The sequence below is a fragment of the Ciconia boyciana genome, chromosome 7, assembly GCF_034638445.1.
Source record: "Ciconia boyciana chromosome 7, ASM3463844v1, whole genome shotgun sequence".
Lineage (NCBI taxonomy): Eukaryota > Metazoa > Chordata > Aves > Ciconiiformes > Ciconiidae > Ciconia > Ciconia boyciana.
The window spans coordinates 44,047,736-44,069,819 of NC_132940.1; the positions used below are offsets into that span (position 1 = coordinate 44,047,736).

Here is a 22,084-nt window from a genome sequence, read left to right on the forward strand (position 1 = left end):
AAAAGAAAATGAAACCCAAATATTATTTTATGTTCCTACTGCAGAAATGAGCGCTGCAGTCAAATGAATGCCAGCTCTTAACCAGCTGGGCAGAAAGCCAGAGGGGCAAGAGGGTGTCAGATGGAATTTAGGCTAGGCAGGCAGGAAACACCAAGAGGAAACACCAGCAGCAGCTGTAGAAGCAAAAGAATGGGAAGAGACTCTAAGACAAATAATAACAGGCAGAGCAGCAGCAGTAGCAGATGTCAGACTAATGCTTTCTGGAGGGGGATGGGATGGCACTTGTGAAGAAAGTGGATTTATTTTTTTTTTTTAACCACTTTGCATTAATTATCTGAAAAGGGATTCTTCCCCCAAACCCTTTGAAACATTGTTATTTTGGATTAGTTTGTGAAGAAAGAGACTCAACAGAGCACCCACTCAACATGTGCAATGCCCAGGACAGGCACTGCTGGTGATCCTAGTTTCATGTATGGGTTTGAATTCTCCCAGTGGCTTGTGGAGATGTTAAAAATAATTCTGGACATCAGTTTGGTAGAGGGATCTCTTATTTCTAGAGTGGTTTTAATGAATGGTTTTCTGGACTTTCTTTAGGATTCTATAAAGTGGAACTATCAGGGAGAAGGAGGAAGTTCTGCTCTCCCAAAAGATGCTGCAATGCTGCTCTTGTCAGGACTGTAATTTATAGGCTAGTTGATATATTTTCAATCTATTGATCACATCCATCAGCTGATTGATTCACTAGGTAGTGAGAAACAGCACTTGCATCACAACAGACTGTGTCATGGTGATGTCTGTCACTGAGTTCTGTCATTCCTGAGAAACTTGTCCTCTTCCACACAATATAAGAGGCACTTTGCAGAGAGGATACTACACTCACTCAACCCCATTTATCTAATGCTATATTCAAGAGGTCGTAGATGAAAGAAGAGCTAATCAACCACTCTCCTCAAACACCATCAAAAGAGGAAGAGCCACCTGCACAACTTCAAACAAGTAGAGCACCAATTCAATCAGGAACCAGAGAATGTGACCAGAGAGCCTTATGAAATAAAAAATTTGGAGATAAAAATCTAAAAATAAGTGACCTACACTAATTATACTAACTTTGTTTCACTCAGAAAAAGCAGTGTCATTGTACAAATAAAGGAAGCATAGGTTATAGCTCAAACAGCTCAATGAATTTAAAGAAGGGGAACTGGCTTTGGAAAGCAAGTCACCACAAATGGGATGTACGGAAGCCACACATTAATAGCACTAGCCTGGTGGCTACTCACTCACATATGCACGTTATAATCAATGCTTGGACCACCAGCTTCCCAGATAATTAATGAGGTGAACCACCTCATCCTCCTCATCAGTCGTGGCATCCTGTGGAGCAAACTAGCACACTGCAGAGGTGTCCGAGGCGGTCTCTGGGGTAATGAGACACGGTTTGGCACAGCTCCTGTGAAGTGCACTTGCCAATAGCCAACAGCCACCCTCTCCCCATATGAAGATGGCATTCTGCTGCACGACAGCCCTTCAGGAGACACCTGGTATTTAGATGAAGTGGAGCTTATAGTGACATTTGGATTTCTTAATCCCTGCCAGAACCTAAGAAAGGCATGCAGTAAGTAATTTCAATTAGATATGGCTTATGTTGGGGTGAGGAAAAAAGGAAGAAAAAGGGCAAAATTACAAACTCAGTGGTAACAAAAAGAATACTTATTAATTTGTCAGGATTTCACTTAACTGTTCATGCCAAAAAAGCAAAAAGATTCTAAACAAAATATTTCATTTCAAAAATCTTTTTTAATCAAAGGTTTGTATTCAAATAATCTTTTCATCTCAAGATCACCTTCAATTTTATCCTCAAGGAAAATTGCTTGAAATGAAAGCTAATAATTTTGTGTCACATGAGATCATTTGATTGGGCTTTTGAAAAATCAATTTCAAGATTTTATTTTCCCAATTACAAAAAATAAATAAAAAACCCCAAGGTCTAACCAAGGTGATTTTCTCACCCAATTTCTCAGGACCCTTGTTGATCCTAATCTTATATTTCTAGTTACATTTCCAAGTTTTCCTGTAAGTAGTATTATATTAAAAAGAAATAAAACATGCCTCCAAAAAAGTTTCATGGAGCAGTTGGTCAGAAAATACACAAGAACAGAAACAATTCTTTACTTGTTCCTGAGCCATGAACAGCACCTGGATCAAGATGTTCCTAACAAGAACATTAACACCCATACCACATTGGTGCTTGTAGGAGCAGAACATCCATTACAGTAGTGCTTTGATTACAGAGTATGAAGCTTGTTAAAAGAAAATTAAAATCAGAAGGTAAACCAGAAATTCTTGTACATGATTGACATCTTGTACAGGAACATTTAAATACATCATGTCAATGGGACAGAAAATGCCCATCTATCAAAAAAGACTTGAGGAAGACCAAAGGGATTGGAATGGCTAATGGGCTGCTAGAATATTAGAAATACAGACTTTCTATGAAAACATAAATTTGGGTACAAATGAAGAAAATGAAAAGAACTCAGGCAAGCCAAAGGTAAAAGTATATTAATGCAGGTCTAAAAGACTTTAAAGAACAACGTAATACAGGCATAACGACTAAAATCACTCCTCCTTCAAATGCATCAAGAGCAGAAAGCCTGCAGAAGACCAAACTATGATGAAAGTGTGAAAGGCTCACTCAAAGAGGTTAACAACATAGCAGAAAGACTAAATTAATTCTTACAACAGCATTTACAGTGTGAAGGATGTTAGTGTGACACAACCTTTCTTAACAGGGTACATCATGAATGATACATCTACTTGCTAGTATAAGTTTTAGAATGAATCAATAAAACAGTAGAACAGTAGAAAGTATGAGACAAGTATGAGCTCTAACCAAAGTCAAGGTGAAACTGCAGTGGTTAACTTATCTCAACAAGGACTGGAAATCAGCAAAGATGATACCCAGTTTAAAGGATTCTGGAGAGTGAAGGAAGATCCAACAAACTGCAAACCTGACATAGATACCATTAGCAATAATACTAAAGAATACTAAAAAATGGAACCATGAGACGTGGGCAATGAGATGTACAGATAAAGATTTCCCCTCTGAGAAGGGGTTATATCTCCACAGTCTGTTTTCAGGAGTCAGTAAACACAGATGTAAGTAATCTTACTCATATACCCTGCTTGCATCCCCAAACAGCTCATGACAAGTTCTTCTCTGAGCTTTAAATTAGTGAGGGATAAAAAATTAGTAGGTCTTCACTTTCATAAATAACTTCTTAAAAAATAGAGTAGGAGTCCTTTTCCACAGGAAACAGTTCCACAAGAATCTGCACTAGAGCTTGTGGTGTCTAATGTATTCATAAGTGACTTAGAAAAGAAGGTGGAGAGATGAGGTTTCCTGATGATACGTGGTTTTCAATATAGTAAAAACTAAAGCCAGCCATAGAGAATTACATGACAATATTATAATCTGTCATAAAATGGCATATGAAATTCAAGTTTTTATAAGTGTGAAGTGATGCACAAAGTAAAAATAGTCCTAGTTTTATACATGCAGTGATCTGATTTTATACATGCAGTGATGGACTCTGGCTATTACTATGCAACAGAAGTATTTTGAAATAGGTGGTTCTACAAAAATACCAGCTCAGGGACCAGCAACAGACAAAATAGCAGGTAGAATACTATGAATTATAAGGAAAAGAGTAAGGAACATAACAGAAAACATTCCTATGTCACTATATCCACCCATGGTTCACTCATATACTGAATATAACATGTTGCTTGGCCCCATCTCAGAAAGGACAAACTAGAGCAGCCACAATCAAGGGCAGAAAGAATGATCAAAGATATAGAGCATCTTTCACAAATGAAATCACAAAATAGACCAAGACTTTTCTGGCAGGAAAAAGACACCATTGAGCAGGACATAACATGAAGCAAATAAAACTGAGCAGCATGGAGAAGATGAACAAGGTATGTCTTAGATCCTTGTACCAATGTCTGTCTTCCTCAAGCCCTTGTCCAGCTACTCCTGGTTTTAGACCAGGATGGCTAAGATTTCAGCAACTTCTAAATTCAGTTTTCTCCTTCCTTATTCCCTTCTTTGATCTTAATATTTCCATACATGTTACTGGTTGTAGCATAACTGTCCTTGCACACCCAGCCTGAGCTGCCTCCTCACTGTTCTTTCTGATCTCCTTGTCCATCTGAACACTTGCCCTTCCCCAGGAATCACGTGCTAACCTATGCCTTGCCTTCAAGCACAGCTCACAATATTTCTGAATTTAACTCTAGTGAACAACTTCTCTGTGCTGCCTGGGTGTCAGAAAAGACCTTTCTCCTCTGCTCCTGAAGCTCTTGCAAGTGAAAGAATGCCTCCAAGGGTGAAAGCGGCCCAAAGGGTTGGATGTAACGCTGCACCTACGTCTCTAGAAAGCTTGTACAGTGTAACCAGTCTTCTCACAGGAACATACTGAAACTTTGAGGGGTGAAGACACTCTGAAATCTGGTGACATCCACATAAGTCTGGCACATACCATCACAACCAGCTCCAGTCACAGTTCTGCATGCCTTGGCCCAACAGAGGAAACATTCATGCTGTCCCTTCACAACGTGCTGTGTAGGGCTGTGGACTTCCGGCAAGGAAGACTTAGTCACTGCTCTTCCTCTGCTTGCAACACGCTCCGTCTTGTAAATCATCTGTCAGCAAGAGCATCCTGTATGAATGTGAGGGACAAGGGAATATCTAAGGGCCATGATCTAAGGGTCATGGTCTACACAGCTTGTAATCTTCCGCTGGCTTAGGAGGAAGAAAAGGACTCCTCCTCACACAGCTTGGGCCTTTTCCAGATCCTTCTCTCAGAACAAACCATACGCTCACATTAGCTTTTCTGAAAGGGTAAGCAGTCTCAGATGGAAAAGATAGTGAGCAGACCACTATAGGCAACATTTTCACTGATGTCAACCATTTCCTCTCCTCCACACATGCCAAACTGATACATTCAGTCTAAATAGACAGGGCCAGCAAACATCTGGTTGACACGAGAATCAGAAGGTCCCAGCCCACAATGTTTTGTGTTTTTACTTGTGTTACATGCTTTTAAGTACACCAAAGATATCAGTGCAACAAATGATCTTAATCCATTCCCCCACAACCTTGTTCCTCTCCATGAGATGTGATTCATTATATAGATGCAGAAGATCCATCTCCCTTGCTGAATTTGTCAGATATGTGACTGAATGCTCTGTCCTGGTAGTATTCTGTGAGTTGATTTCAACTTAATATTTTATTAGCCATTTCTAGCACTTAAAGATGACAAAAGAGCCAGGGTGAAGTCCTTTGGAATTTGGTTATTGGCTGCATGTCAAAGGAGCATAAAAACTCCAAGTACTTAAATGAGCCAGTTGATACTTACTGTTAGAAAGCCTTCACTGAAGCAATGATACAAATTTAATGCTTCTTTAGTATTTGTTGAATATTTACACCTAAAATAACAGCAGGAAAAGAATGAATTCTGAGAAACTAAGCAAAATTGCAGGCTACATTTTTTTCCTAATAATTACCTATGATTTAAAATTGAATTTATTAAAAGTAAAGTTGGGAATATAGTGCACACTGTATGCAGGATTTTTATTTCTTATGCATCTTGCTTCAAATGAGAAGATAGAGGTGTACAATAGTTATTTTCTTGAAGCATAAAATTTCAAATCTGAGCATTTTTTTATATCCCCTTTTATGTAACTTTATTTTACACTTTCACAAGATCTTCAGATTCAACAATGTAAACCAAGTCAATCTAGTGCCTTTCAAACACTTTTTTTCACCTTCAGTGTGCACGGATTTGCATTTATTAGCACTGAGCCTGTTTATTTCTGTATTGCCCATTTATCTAGCTTAGTTATGTGTATTAGAGAGATGGTTATCTGTTGTATTTCCTGACTTGACATGTTTTATCATGCAGCCAACCTCCAAATGTCATTTTTGACTAAAATTTAACTTAATGAATACAGATTTGCTGACTACTTGTGTTACCACATATATAGAATCACATTATCCTCCAGATTAAGTCAATGACATTACTGTTAACTATACACACATTTTCAGGAAGAAAGAAGTAGAATAAGTGTTGATAATTATTCTCATAATTATTGATGCATATTAATATTACTGACAGAGTGCTAAATCAGAAATTCATGTCAATTTAAGGACATTCCAGGACATTAATCTGAAATCTACATTATTAGTTATATACTTAAGATACTTTAAGTCCTGTATGAATTAAGTTTTCCTGAACATCCTACTAGTCACCAATCTTGCAAGAGTTAACACAGCTGTACCTTTTACAATAATGTAATCCCACCAGTACTCTATGTTGCTTAATTTATGTATTATGCATTGTTCAGTTTTCATAAGAGTGACTATCATGGACCAGTTTTGGCTGATATACTACAAAGACAGAACTACAGAAAATACTTTTGCATAGCATGGTGATTTGTAGTGTAACTAATTCACTATTCTAATGGAGCCTCAAAGGAAGTACAATTAGGTTAACGTCACAATTTACAGCTTTTTCCCCCCCCAAGATTTTTGCATTTGTAATGACTTAAACTCGAATATGGGTATTTTAATGGAATATATTCAGTCTTGTGTTTATTCTGTAAAATAGACTGAATAAAATACATTTTCACTGACAGATCATGAAATACCTGACACACATAAAGAAGTCCAGGTAACCCTGCTACATGAAGAGTTCTATTTCCTGCAGGAGCATGAAGCAATTTCAGTATAATCCAGTGGGCAAAAACTGTATATCAGACCTTGGGGAGTCTTAGCTTTATGAATTTGGACAGGCTAAGTGAAACCTATGTTTAAAGTATCTCATCTATAAATGCAAGCAATTATTTCCTTCCTTTTGAGAGGTTTCGCAATGCCTTGTTTAATATGCATGAAGCTAATAGTCAATTTGAGGTAGATTCTAGGCAGCTAGAAGAAATAAGAGCATGGTACAGGACCTTCTGATCCTCAACCATACACCTGTTAATGACTAAGACAATGAAGAAAACAAAAAATGAAGCATTCAGCTTCCCAGATAATCCTTTCTCTCTCCACTCACGAGAGGAAACCAATCATTCTGGCACTAGTATGGATGAAACAGTCCCAGTACTCTGAATTTTTTGGAGAATTACCTCACAAAGCATAAATTGAGTATAAAGCATCCCTTTTATAGTGACTGTCATGATCTGCAACTGACAAAACAACCTTATTCTCAAGAGCCAACAGCATAGACTTACTGTTGAGGTTTTTTTGGGGTGTTTTTTTTTTTGTTTTGTTTTGTTTTTTTAAATAGTTGTCATGAGGGGGAAGGAGAGGAAGGAGGAGGAAAAAGGTTGCTCTCCCTTTAAGATCTAGTTTGAGTCCAGGTGGCTGGACTGAAGCATCTAGCACAGCTGTACTCCCAGAGCGAGAAAGATTTGGTGTGTTCAAGAGCAACCCGAATCTCTAGTTTCAGGCGAGTGCTGAGTTTTTATCATACATCACTCCAGTGAGATGAAAGCAGCACATTGATAATGCTCTTGTCTGTTTGTAGGTAGGATTAACAATACAAAATACTTTCATTTCTACTTTGTAGGAATAGCAAATATTGCACTTCTTAAAAGATAGTGTCTATGGGGGAAAGCAGTTGTGATAAGAGAAGAAAGCAATACATCTGTGCAGGGATTTGAGCAGGCGGAGGCCTATAGAGCTTAGTCTGAAATACAGACGTGCAATGCAGTATCCTGCACAGGGCTAGGAGGCTAACAGAGATAGCACTAGAGCTCAGAACTAGCTAACTTCCTCCGTTCTTATTTATTGACAAATGCCAAGAACTGCCAAAAGGCTTCCCTGATTCTTTAATTTCAGAGGATTTCTGAGATGAGAACTTATTTCAAGGCAAGGACTCTATTTAGAGGTACCCTCAATGACTTTTTGTAATTTTTTTTTTAACCTCCATTTCCTGTACAGTATGCAATTACTAGAAGGGTGGAAACTTCTGAACTCCCTAGGAGAGTTTGCTATGTCTCTCATTTCAGCTTAATAAAATATAATCTGAATTGCAGCATCTGTAAGACAGAGTTGTTCCCTATCCAGCTGTTCTAACTCACGTTATTCACAGGATGAGGAAGAAAAGAGATTTGCAAGATGGATCCTGAATTTCTTTGATAAGAATAGCATTGCTAGATCTTCAGCATTTTAGGATGTTCCCCCTTGTCAAAGTAGCTGAATTAGAAGGAGCTGCCACTACTGTGCTGACCCACTTTATCTTTTTTAGATTGTCTGCATTTTTACATGCATTTTGACTTTTCATTGATACATTCTCTGTGTTCATTATCTCTCTGGGCTACCTCAGGACTTTCATGACAGTAAATTAATCTCTTGATTTGAAAAGCAGCTCTGCCAGCATTCAGATGCTGTGGGGGTGTTCCTCTGGTAAGTTTGCTTTGTATGAGCCTTTGCACATGAACCTGAGTCAGCTGGAATTCACCAGAGTGGTGCTATACACCATCGCTGGCCACGCAGGAGCCGAGGACACAGGCAGGCATAACATGGGTGCCTTCAGAAGGGACATATGGAGCAGCGGTCAGAACAGGCTGACCTGCGTCTGTCAATGAAGGGTGTGGAAAAGCACAGAAGCCAATGTAATCAATTTGCAAGTGTTGGGCATTACATTGTCTCTCATTTTTGCCATTGTACCAACTGGTAATAAACCTTGCAGCTACTTTGCAAAATTTGATACTTCTAAAGCATTTATTTCAGTTCCTGGAAAAAAGGCAGCTTTCTGGAGCAGAAGTACTACCAGTCAGGGGGTTATGAGAGTTTATTACCAGGAACCAAAGGGGGACAGTATACTCTTACTCTTGCCCACATTGAACTGTCATTTGCCTCTTAAAAAGAGAGAAGTTTCATATAGTCAGCACAAAAATAAAAGTGAGGAAACTAGAGAAAGTTTGAGCAAAGTGATTTCTAGTCCCAGAGCTTTTCTTTTGCTAGTTAACTCCCCAAAATTACTTGCTGTTGATTACCGACATCAAGGAAGCTGATCTAGCCCTGGATAGAGACACTCCAAGGTTAGTCCATTGCGAAGAACTGAAGTTCAACTGGAAGACTTTTTTAATTATAAATTATGGCTCCCTATCAGATAGTTTACAACTGGGTTGAATAGACACTTATTTTAAAGAGTGAAACACTAGAGGTGTCTTCCTTTTTGGCTAACAGCTCCAGCAAAAGGAAAGTGAAACCTTGTTGATTCCCTCTGAATGTAGAGGCATGCAGTGAAATTTCTCTGTTAATTCTCACCCATAAAACAAAAATTCATTTAAGATCCTAAAAAAAAAAAAAAAAGAGAGAGAGAGAGAGAAAAGAAAAAGAAAAAAGCTAAAGAACATGATGGATTTCCACAGGGATATGTTTGACCATGTGAGATTTTCATGGGAGTTATTAGAGTAAGTGCATAACCAAACTTTGAGTAATCAAAGAGTGCAAATGAGTAATCAAGCTTTGCTTCAGCAAAAAGTTCCTTCTGGTCAACATTTGTTTTTTAAGTGCGCTTAGGTAAACCAAATTGATTTACATTGCTTACAATAAATAAGAAAGAGGTTTATCTGGCACACAATATATTTTCAGGAAAAAATACATGATGAGATAGGAGGGAGTTAAGTATTTGTATGTCTGGAATGACATTAAAATCAGCTACCAGGACATAGCTTCTTCACTGCTGATCATTCCACTTTTGTCTAATCCAGATTTAAGACTGGAATAATATATTTATGAAATATATAGTATTTATATATTTTATTTATATTTATTTACTTAAATTTTAGCCTTCGCAACTCTGTCAATTTTACAGCTATAGATACAACCTGTACATTAAATATGCTCCTATGACATGCCACAGTGAGGTCTATTTTCCTGCTATTACAGAGTGACACAAGTGCATTAGTCCCAAAGCAGTATTTGCACTCAGGAAATGTCTCTCAACTGCACAGGGTAAAAGAAAGGTCTTCAGGCAACATAGAAATGGCTGTGGATTATGAGACAGGGACTCCTTTCTTTATTTCCTGCTGTACACTTCCTAAAAGCATTTGCTGACAAGGAATTTGCAAATCTTGTCTTGTTAACGACTATAATGCTCAGATATAATCATCTGTGTACCTGTCCAAATACAGCTTAGCAACTGCCAGTCCGTGGAGCTGAGAGTTTCCCTCCCCGTCTTGTCACCAGTGATCAAATAACAAAGTTTGCTTGCAGTAACCTTCTCCCCAGTATCCTTGCAGATGTTGCCCACCCCCTCCTCCCGAAGGCTGTCCTGGAGAGAACATGTAGTTCCAGGGTGACTCATACCCACACACTATCCCTTACTCATTCAAATAGTTTCATTAAAGGCACTGGACCACAATGGATAATACCTCACTTCATTGCGAGCCTTTTTCAATATGAACATCCTAGAGAAGAGAATAAAGATCAGGACAGGGGACCTTCCATGGATAAAGGACAGGATTCAGCTGGGATACTTCTGAGGAAGGCAGAGCATGTTTGATCACAGCACCCCTTATTCAAGCATTTACAAGTGTTAATTAATTTCTACATCACAGAACTAGTGCAAATATCTATGGCCCCCTCCTCCCCAGCAATATTGATGTTTGCTATTTTGCTTATTGAACATTCCAGTTCTTTAAGAAAAAAAAAAAAAAAGAAACTGCACATACTTTCCCCAGTTCACTCCCTTCTTTGAGAAAGCAGGTAAGTGCACAGAATGCTGTAAGCTCTCTAGCTGACTGTATGGGACTCTGAAGCCCACGAAGTATGGTTGGGATTTATCACCAAAATGATACCCTATATTTTAACTCATCTTTAAATTATTTTTAAATTAGAGGCTTTACTTTGCATGCTTCAGTTACCTGAGAAGTGCAATATGGTCCTACTTCTAAGAGGATAAACTGTAAAACCGCAGAATGTAAAGGCCACTAAAAACAGTTGGGGAAACAGTCAGCAACCACTGAAACTCTTGTGGGCCAAAAGCTGGTTAAGAAATATCACAGAAGAAAGAGAAATGACAGGAGCGAAGGAAGAAGAAAACTAGATAGTATGGTGGCAAGCCTGGTAAAAGAAAGATTAAGGTGACTACTCAAGAGCTATTCTGGGTAGAGAACACCACCATCATGCTGGGAAGAGAGGTACAGCGTCTCCAATGCAAAGGATAAAGTCCACAAAGCTAGTAGTGATTCTCAGTGCTGGAACTGTGAAACAGCTCATTTAAAGTCAACATATCAAACAGATTCATGCTTTTTCTTGTGAATTCTCTGCAAAAATGAGCTAGAAAATGCAAGAGCACATTTTAATCAAATATTGAAGAATACATCTGAATTTTCCAGGAGGCTCTGTGCGTCAGGGATCCTGTAAGAGTCACATTGATCTAGTCAGGAGAGGGAAGTACAGGATGCCCAGCCCTGCAAGTAGGCAGTTCTTACAATGATCTTTTTACACAAGTCATGAAAGAACAGTTAATATTTGCGGAAGTTATCAGATAACCCCAAAACAAAGCAGAAAAATTAATGGAAGAGGTGATTTGCTGAGAATTTTGCTCTTGCCAACATCCAGAGTGCTGCAAGATCCACAGCCACCCACAAATCAGACCTAAAAATACTCCTTTCTCAAAATAAACCTGCTATACCATTGCTGACAATGCAGGCTTCTGTCCCCCCACCTTTGCATTTACAGCCAGAGCAGCAAGAGCCTATTTTTCTGTTTGGTTGTTTTTTAGACAGCCAGATACAGTGTTTGAAGCCATATGAAAACTAAAATAGCGTGACAATTCTTTTCTAACCCTAGAAGTGTTAATTTCCTAATAAGCTTGTTTGATTAACCAAGGAAACACAGAGGACATGCTGACTTTGTCTTGTTTCCCCTCCCCCAATTGCATTTTTACAAAACTCCAGTAGAGTCTTAACCAAAACAACATGCTGATAGGAGAAGCTGTCTGCATTCCTCTTTTGCAATTCACCTTACACTCTACATGTTACTTGAAGATAAGCTCTTCTAGATGCCAAAAAACTCCAGCAAGAGGTGAAGGCTTCTTTGCAATGGGTAGAGCACTACACAATTTTGTCAAGTTATTCATTGCATTCTTGTTTGCAGATCCCCACCCTTAGCATAATCCCTGCAGTCGCTCCTTTTCCAAGTGAACCCAGCGATAGTTAGGGGTGGGAATAGCCCATTTCAAATTTGACTATTAGATAATCAACATTAGATACTGATCTAACTTCTTTATTTTCACACTCATCCCTCTATGGAAAGCAGCAGCCCATTAATTTGACACCTGTGATAGGTCTGCTCCTTTTCCCCTAAAGGAGGCAGTATCCGGGGGGCTTGATTCATTTCCAGGGAAGTATCCGCACGTTCTGGGACCTTTTGAGTGGGAAAGGGAGGGGGGAGGAGTAACACTTCTGTTTGTATTATTTCAGCTTTGCTCTAAAGGGGTGCTCTCCATAAATAGCAGATAAGAGCATTTTAAGAATGCTCAAGAAACACACAGATGCATTGAAATCTGCAGTACCAAATAGGTGCTAAGAAGCAACAAATGCTGTAAAAACCTAAGGTATGTATGGAGGAGCTGACAATGGAGGAAACTGGTGTTTTTTGACCCAAATCAATCTTTCCTTTTAGCATACACATTTTATGACTTTTTTCCACAGAAGGCAGGTTCCCATCATCCCCCTAATCTCACAGCTGGTGGTATAACAAAACAGAATTCAGCTTCCAGAAACAGTGTCAGCTAGAATCCTTAAATTTGGGACTAGCAAAAAAGAATAAATCCATGAATCTGAGAAGAAAATCTGAAAAAGCATTAGGAGAAGGCATTACATTTAGTCCTAAAGCAACCCTTTGGTATCTCCTGGAGCCTGTGTGAAGACAGAAAATGCAAAATTACTTAGGCCCTTTTGAAATTCCTAGCTCAGGCATTATTGTAAGCTTTTTCAGGGGAAGGATGACAATATGTACATATAGTGACTCAGACAGTAGGATCCTGGGTCTATCCTGGAGCTTATTGCAATGTTATTAATAAATATCGCTAGTGGAATTAACTGTTCATCTCTCAAGTGTTCCTCTGACCTGAGAAACAGAGGTCTCGTGCTTCATATTAGAAATAGCAATTAGCAAAAAAACAGCTTTGAGGGAGAAGGTAAAGATGAGGTGAAAACATCAGTGGATGAACACATAGCAAAGAATTATATGGATAAGACTGCCTTGTGGAATGCAAGTCCTTTAAATGTTAATATAAGATAGAATAAAATTCCACTATTCCTACCTTTTTTCAATGAACGCACATAACTGACATGTCATGGAGATCACAACACTTCCAAAGGAGTCATCTGATTCTGAATTATAACATAAATTACTGTAGTAAGTTATCTGAGAAAGATCAGAGTTGTTAACTAATATTTAAGTCGTGCAAATATTCAGACACATGGAAATGAAAAAGATATCCTAAAATGAAATTCAGTGAAGTGTTAATGCTCTTTAAGTCTATAGCCATATTTCTTCTACCCACTTCAAACCAACATTAATTCATAAGATCAGAGACAGGTAAAGGCTGGAAAGAGTCCTGTCACCAAAACACAACCACTTCTGCAGTGGAATCCAAAAGCTGCTAAGAAAACAAAGCAACACTGCAAACCAATTTTTCTTTTTTTTAAATAGTGTTCATTTTTTAGCTACCTTTAATGTAATTATTCAGTTGTTTTCTCTATGAAAAAAATAAAATTTCTCCAAACCACATTAAGATCAAGAAACAACTATAAGACAAATAATTTATTTTGGGCCGGTTCAAGGGCTGCTTCAGGAGAGCTGGGTGGCAGAGTCTGAAACTGAATTTGCTCATTTCCTCCTTTATTAACTCATGAAGTCAGCTTAAACGTATTACAAGTTCTGGGTTAGCAGAGTTTAATCTCCCCCTCCTTTTCACATGCGTGCATGTTCTGTGAGTGTACAGAGCTTCTCCTTAATAAATATTTAAAAATATATCCTACACAAGAGAAATCTATCTATCCATGTGTCTTAAAGTTGTGTTGGACAAGCTAACTTTTTCCCCTGTATTACTTGGGAACGTAGAGCTGTTGAAAGTAGCATAATGAAAGTCACAAGGCTAAAAAAGAGCAAATATTTACTAGATAAAGAGACCGAATGTCACACTTTTTTAATGCAAGAAGCAATGTGACATTGCTCATTTAATCTGGGCTCTGCTAATTTGTCTATTGCACAAGGAAAAATCTTTGGGAGTCCTTCTGGGAATGTCTCACATCATTCCCTATCAGCTGTTGACATACAAATACTCTGGTAATGAAAATATTTTCATTCCTTCATAACAGCATTCCCTGTCCTGTTTAATCTTATTTTCTCTCTTTCTAAAAACAAGCTTCTGTGTGGGGTTTCAAACTAACAGACCTGATGCCATATATCAAAAACGTCCTGTGCTCCTGTCAAACTTGCTAGGAGTCCATCCAAAAGAGAGCAAAAGGGAGAAAACCCAAGGATTTATAGCAATAACAGGATTTTAAACACCATTTGAAATTCATCTCTAGTCTGCATAATTTCAAAGGACTGTGAATGCAGCTGGACTAGAACTAAGCAGTACCTGCACTGCCTTAGAATTGCCATAACTAGCAATAGAGTACCTGTTGCAGGATCCAGCAGGATCTACTTTTTTATATATTTGTCTTCAATACCACAATTCTTCCAAATTCAAGGTCTGAAATCTGATACAAGCTCCTGCTCCTCCCTCCCCCATCCCTCTCCCCCCTTAGGACTTGTGCCTCCACCCACATCCTGCTGCCCAGGTTGTAACATTCCTTTCTGCACCCTATCACTGTCACACTCCCTCCTGGAAACAGGTGCAAGAAGATTAAAAACCCACTCATTCAGCTGGGATTTTCATCTGTTTGCACCTTCCTCTTTGCCACTCCTATATGTCAACATCTCTTGAGCAGAGGGTGGTGGGAAGGCACTCTCTCTGTCAGTTCACGTTGTTTGCTGTTTACAATGAGAAGCAGGAGTCTTATTCTGAGGGACAGCTATATCAGGAGATAGGAGAAAACTTAAGACACAAAAGCTTTACTTAAGTTTGATTGCACTTTTTTCCTTAGAAAGCACATGCGTTTTGTTAAAACTAAATTTTAATTTGAAATGTCAGTGTTAATGGATGCCTAAGAGGGTTATTTTAATGAATTTTTGAAAAATACATTAAATCTATGTTATGCTTTTTAATTCCTAGATTGTTCATGATATGAAGATTGAAATATTGTACCATTTTTCATTTTAGTCATTAAGTCATTTTATGTCAAGCTGTCATTGCAACTTGGACAAGTGCAAGAAGACTTGGACCTAGAAGAAAGATCATTCCATGCTAAGTGGTAACTGCATTTAAGATTGTAAAAACAAAGAGAGTGTAGTCACTAAAACCTTCTTCCACAGTACTGCTGTACCACTGCAACTGATGTCGGGAAACAGTGTTACAATCTTTGCATTGCATTTGAAAAATCCAGAAACATTTCTGCAGACATCTTTTTCCTAAAAATTCCTAAAATTGAGGAAATGTCGTGTGTCCTGCCCCCCCCCCCCCCCCCCAATTTCATGCTGAATCAAAGCAGCCTTTATCTTCTCACCCCTATTTTGAATTGACAAAGTCTCCCGCAAACAGAGTTTCTAAGTTTTTGATTACCAAGTACATGCACTCTTTGGACTTGTGGTCTGTGTTACAGAAGTATCCACCTTTGTGGAAACTCTCAGTTTTCTATACAGAAGGAGCTCTCTGGAATTACCTGGGGAGGACAGGCCTTGCAGGATAAGGACTTGTCTGTATGCAGGTGTTTCCCAGAATGGCTGTTCCCCACCAATTCCAGAAGAGTCACTGGTATGCTACATGCAATTAGCATCCACACAAGGACTCCTAGCAGAACAGCCATTCCTGAACAGGTTTCTAAGGGCAGGCAGACCTTCAGATTTTAAGTTGTTCAGTGCCAAGGTCACATCGCAAAAACAATTAAAAAAGACTTGTGAAAACTGATGGTTTCACTCTCTTTCCTAGCAAAGTGCAGGCTGCATAAATGCAACCAACTGGAACTGAACCCTCAGGGGTAGCACCAGCAGAGAACATGGATCTGGGTAATTTTCTCATCTCTGTAACTGGATCTCTCAGGCAAGAACACAGAAATGCATCCTGGAGCTGGGACACTTTTCCTTTTGCTGTCTGCTGCAGAAGTGTGGCACGGAGACTGGTCAGCAAACAGAAGCTCCCAGACTGAAAAAGGTATATGCACTCTTGTATCGCATTAAAGGGTTAGTTGGAGAGGGAAGGACTATGTGAGCAAGAACAGCCATAGAGATTGGTCCTATTTTTTCGAAGATACCCTCTTAATTTTTTTGTAAGAAGGAGCTTGTTTCAGATGGGATACTTTGGCTAAAAATGCACTGGTGAGCACACAACTAAAAACTGAGTGTAGCCAAATGTGCTTTTTAGAGCTTTTTGGTCACACACTTACACACAAAGATTTCTAATAGATGAATCATTCACACCTCCTTCCTTCAGTGTATTTCTCGTGCATTCACAGCGTTCCTACTTGCAGAAAATGCAAATGGCTCATGAAGGACTCACCAACACAAAAGCCATCAGGACTGACCTGTCCCCAGAACATGCCCAGCAGTACTCCAACCCAGATTCAATGTCCTATGCTATACGGGTCCTGGGTAGTCTTGGACTGATTTTTTTCCTTGATATGAGGCAAGGAGGGCAGAAGGGGGCATCAGTGAAACAGTGAACGTGAAAGAAGGCCCGAGGAGAGGCAGGAGCTAACTGCAGCTGAGCAACAGGGCGAAGTGCCTAGTGAGATATTTCTGTAGGAGCCTGAGCTTTCGCTGGGCCTTTCCAAGGAACTTACGCTCTATAAACAAAGTAAACACACTAAGAAAATGCCAAACACAGATATGACAATTTCTCTTCTGAAAAGGAAAAGGATCTTTACAACTAGAAAAATCTACTAGCATGCAACAAAAGGAAATAATATACTCATAATGCTTAGAAAGATTTTGCATGGCTGTCTGAATGTAGCTCATGATTAGGGAAAATGTGTGTATTATTTTCCCTGTCTAATCTTATGTGCCAGGAAAAAAATTTAAATTTCTATTTAAAAGGAAATTATTATTTCAAGATTTAGTCTTTCAAAAGTAAGCCAAGAAATTTGGCAAGTGTAGAATGTTGTTCCTAGCAGATATTAATTCACAAGAAGTTCTGGTTTTGTTAGACAGACAGGAGAGAGTGAGAAAACATAACTGATGGGTTTCCAGTTGCACATGCATTTATTAAAAATACCACCATTATAAACAATCTAGCGGTGCTTTCAAATGAGTTCCTACAAAGTCTTCAAAGCCACTTTTAACATGTCTTAAAAATAGCAGGGAAAACATTACATCAAGGAAAACCTGCAGTATTGTTGCATTTCCAGCTCTTGGTAGGGACCACAGTAGTAAATGACCATTTAAAAATACACACGTTTGCAAACATTTGTTGTCATCCCTGCCTCAGGTACTGCTGAGCACCATGACCTGGCCATGAAATGCTGAGTGTGCATGCCTTGCCCATGCTCTTCCAAGTCCTTTGCAGAATTTCTGCCTTGAAATTTCAGAGTCCACCAGATCAGGGCCTAAGGAAATATTCTGCTCTACCACTTGCCCTCTCTCCTCATCCATGCACTTCAGGTGCTTGCTTCAAAATCCCTTCAGCTTCAATGAGAAAATTGTGCAAGGTAACTCTGAGCAGGACAGCACCAAATTACACCCAGCCTCCTGCTGTCTCCTGGCTGGGTGGCAATGATGCCTCAGCATGCTGCTGGTACTGAGATGGGAGCAAACCACAGAGCTGTTGCTTAGCTCCCTCTCTATTTTAGCCGATTCCTGCCTACATCCCCACCTCCTCTTCAGCTTTTGTCTCGTATCTCCTAATTTGGCCCCTGCTTTATGCTGTCCCACATTGAAAAGCTATACGATAGCCACAGCCATTCCCTGGGTCTTCCCTGGAGGCACATATTCTCTGGTCTAAAGAAGTTTTCTACCTGCAGCCTAATGTTGCACCTCCTCACCTCCCCCAGGTTTAACATGATTAAAATACAACCCTCACTCCATTCCAGGAGCCAGCACAGGGGTGTGTGTCTCTCACTAAGAAAAAAAAAAGTAGGAGAGATTCCTCTTTTTCTCTTTAGCCCCACTCATGCACAGGACCTTTTAATATTTAATCTATATTTTAACTTGGTATTACAGAAGAGCAACATGTATCCTCAGAAGGGAAGCTTTTAAGAAGTTGGGTAGTTCTTCAGGATATATAATCGTACTAATTTTAATGAGGTGTGTGTCATTCAGGCTTCCACAGCCTGAAAATCTACTCCTGATTGAAAAGTCACATTTTCCCTTTAAAGGAAAAAGGAAAAAAAATACGTTTGTCCTTCAGAATCCTTAGATGTTTTTACTGATCTTTTGTTGACCATTTTGTGAACTCAGAAGTCTGATGTCAGTTACTCTATAGAAAGGATACAGGCTGTTCTACCATAACTGGAATTATTTTTAAACACTTCCCTCTCACAGACTAAATCCTTGGAGGCTAAGGGGGAAGGCAGACCAAGTGGGTTTATATCGAGAACAGAACAACTTACAAGAATTTAGTTCAGGAAAAAATACGGAAAGTGTGGTGAAAAAAAAAAAAGGTTATACGTATTCATGGTGAAGGTAATTTGACGGTGTCATGGGAGACAATCAACAACTTATTTCTGGATACAAAAGCTCAGGTCAGACATTTCAATCAATGCACATGCATGCATATTTGCGTCCCAGTCAAAGTACTGGCAGATTGATACATCCTCATGATTATTTATAATTATAACTTTGCTGGAATTATCACAGCTATTTGAAATATCCACTCAACTCCTTGCCGTCAAAAGTGTCTCCCCTTTACACATATACAGAAATTTTCCTTTGCTTTGAAATTCCAGGCAAAGCATCTCAGAAAGAAAACAAAATGAAAACAAGCAAGTAAGCCTTCCCCTGCTTGAGCAGCTCAGCCACAATAAAGAACAGGGGAGAAAGTTTACTGGAATTACTTGGGACAAATCACAAAGGACACACAATCTGTAACTTCTGAACAGAATATTCATGGCAGTATATAAAACCAAAGTAACAGCAACAGGCTTGGTAAGATTTAATTTTAATTGAAAAACATTGATTTTTCAGCTGCTTTTCCCCTCAACTTGCAGATTTTAATTTCAGATTTATTTCAGCCTCTCAGATTGAGATGAGAGGTGACTATAGGCCTATCTATGGGGCTTACAGGGGGAAGCAGCTGAAGCTAAGCAGAACTTATGATCAGTGATAAAAATACCAGAAACAACAAAAGAATAATGCTTTCCTTTAACTCACTTTCAAAACAATCATAAGCAAAACATAATACCAAACAAAACTGTCCAGCATTTGTAACCAGCTGTATTCTCAATGTCAGGTTGCAGATATTTGTTTTTAAAGAGATATTCTCTCACTTGTCTCTCCTGCAGTTCTCCTGAGGACACAGTCAGAACAGTAAAACTGGAATTGGCTTTTAATGTACTGATGACCAAGTAGCATTCCTGTCCTCTGTCGCACACATCTGTACCCTATACCCTCTTTTCAAACTGAACACTCCTACTGCCAGCTTAACGACACTGCAAGGATTGCCTAATAGTTCCAGTCTTACTAAAGAATACCAGTTTGAACTCTACTAAACTCAATTTTTCTTTGTTTTTGCAATTTCTAGTACTTTTGACAAAAGCTCTTGCAGCCACAAAAGACTGCAACTTTTATGCTGCAAGCCATCAACTATTTAACTTAAAAGGTGAGGGTTTTTAGCTCTTGTGGCTGCACATAAAAGTTAGAAGTAGAAAATGATAAAAAATAAATGCAGTAAAATATGTTGCACTGAGATACACTGTAGGTGTATCTTATGATTTTGAGGACTGTTTAAAAAACTTGTGGCAAACTCTACAGAATAGAAATGCAGGTATATAAGACTACAACAATAAACACACTCATTTTAAATTTATAGCTAGAAAGGATGAGACTGTGTTGATGACACCTATCCTGGAAAGCAGAAAGAGAGCATAATTTAAGGATATATGCTATATCTCTGGCCTACTAAATTTCTCTTTCAGATTTTGAAGAAAACAAATTTGTAATCCTTCAGCATTGTCAAGTGACAATTAGCAAAAATACAATAGAACTCATGTTTTCTGTGCTGCCCACTGCAGCACAGATAAGTTAACTCCCAGTAGGGACAAAGCTGCATATTCACAATTTTAATCAAGTCACCTGAAATTTTCTACAGACCTCGATAAAACTGAACTTGACACTGTACCTGACAGGGTCCCTGGGTCACTGGAAGCAGGCCATCTACCAGATGTCACATCTTGCAGAACCTTGTCATATCCTTCCTCAGGACCCTTCCGAAGTGTTGTGCTTTCTGAGAAGTTTCTCAGCTGTGCTGAGGATGTCTGCTCAAGAAAAATACACACTTCTTTCAGAAAAAAAATGCTATGTCTTTAGTAAATAATTTGTCTTCAGGTATTGAATAATACTATTTAAAATTTAAAAAATCCACTTTTAATATGGAATACTATCTAGAAAGTATTCCTTACTGAATCTGACAATTTATCAGACACATTACAGAACTGTTGTAGTTTTTAATTTTATGTTTTTTTTTTTAAATACACTACACTTTCTGTGCAACTCTCAAGTAGGATTGTTAAAATATTAAATCTCTAAATTTACCATGAGTTTTTGAAAAAATTTATGTTTACCATTCATACACTCAAATGAAAAGAATAATATTTTTACACAACTTTAAATAAGTACACACAGTCGTTAGTGAATGCATAAGTGTATTTCAAGTTTACTGGCATTGAGAATAAGACAAGAATAATTCAGGAGATAAACACATCAAAAGCACTAGTAAGATTTATGTAACTGTCTTATGCATTTTAGCCATCTGATAGCATTAGATCTTTAGAGCAGAATCTGGACTATCTGCATTTGCTCCCACTGCCCCAGTGTGTCTGGATGCAGAAACTTTGCTACAGTCTTCCAGTGCCAAAGTGAAGCCCAGAGCTGGTAAGTGAAGGGTGGCTGCCCAGCTGCCATGCAGTGAGCAGAAAGAGGTTATGTAGATTTTCACTGCCTTAAACTTAACTCGGGCATGCACTGTTCAGTCACTGGTACTCACACACAGAGTGAATTTATTTGCATTCGTCTTGGTGTCTTGAGGATTAAAAGTAATAAAGCCCATTTACTCACACACCAAAGTAGTAAAGTTAAGTATTAACACTATATGGTGTTAGACAAGACAAAGATATAATCAATCCCAGTTATGCTTTTTACATGTATTGCAAAATAGGCTTCACTTGAACTTAAATTGTTTCATCATTAAATGTTTGTGAGGTTCCAACAAGGGTCCTGAAGTCACAGTCCAGCCCATCTGCACAGAGCTAATCCCACAGTCATGGACACTTCCATTATATTAACATGCAACTTAAAGAAAACACTCAATTTATTCATTCTTTAAAATGCATTTAGAGCTTTTAGGGGTCCTACTGAGATGAAGATGAAATCCATAGGGATGTGATCAGCTTGGTTACACCTTCACTGTCAGAGGAACACACCTAAGAACACTGGGGCTGGTGGTCTGTCCCGCTGAACTGTCTTGTCTTCTCTTTTTAGCTTAGGAATTATATAGGGAGTAACTAGAACAGGAAACTTCTCCCTCCCCCCAGTTTATTAAATGATTTCCTGCCAGTCCTTAGAAAAAGCAACTCGTTGCTCAAAGCCTTAAGAAGAAGTTGTGAGTGGCTCACGCCTGAGCTGGTAACAACAGGAAGGGAAGGACAAGCAGAGCTAATTGGCCTTTTTACACTTTGCCGGGGTAGCCAGCATGTCGTAGATAAGCTTTCTTCTTTAGTGATACCCTGTCGGTCCCTTCCT

General features: G+C 38.8%; 1 long non-coding RNA gene across 1 annotated transcript in view; it reads right to left on the reverse strand.

Moving 5' to 3' along the window:
• Positions 1-20,553: 20,553 nt before the first annotated feature.
• Positions 20,554-22,084, reverse strand: part of LOC140654567 (uncharacterized) — a 68,322-nt gene continuing 66,791 nt past the window's right edge. The window contains exon 3 of the long non-coding RNA XR_012043444.1: positions 20,554-20,601. This is a non-coding gene — a long non-coding RNA (uncharacterized lncRNA). The remainder of the gene's footprint in view (positions 20,602-22,084) is intronic.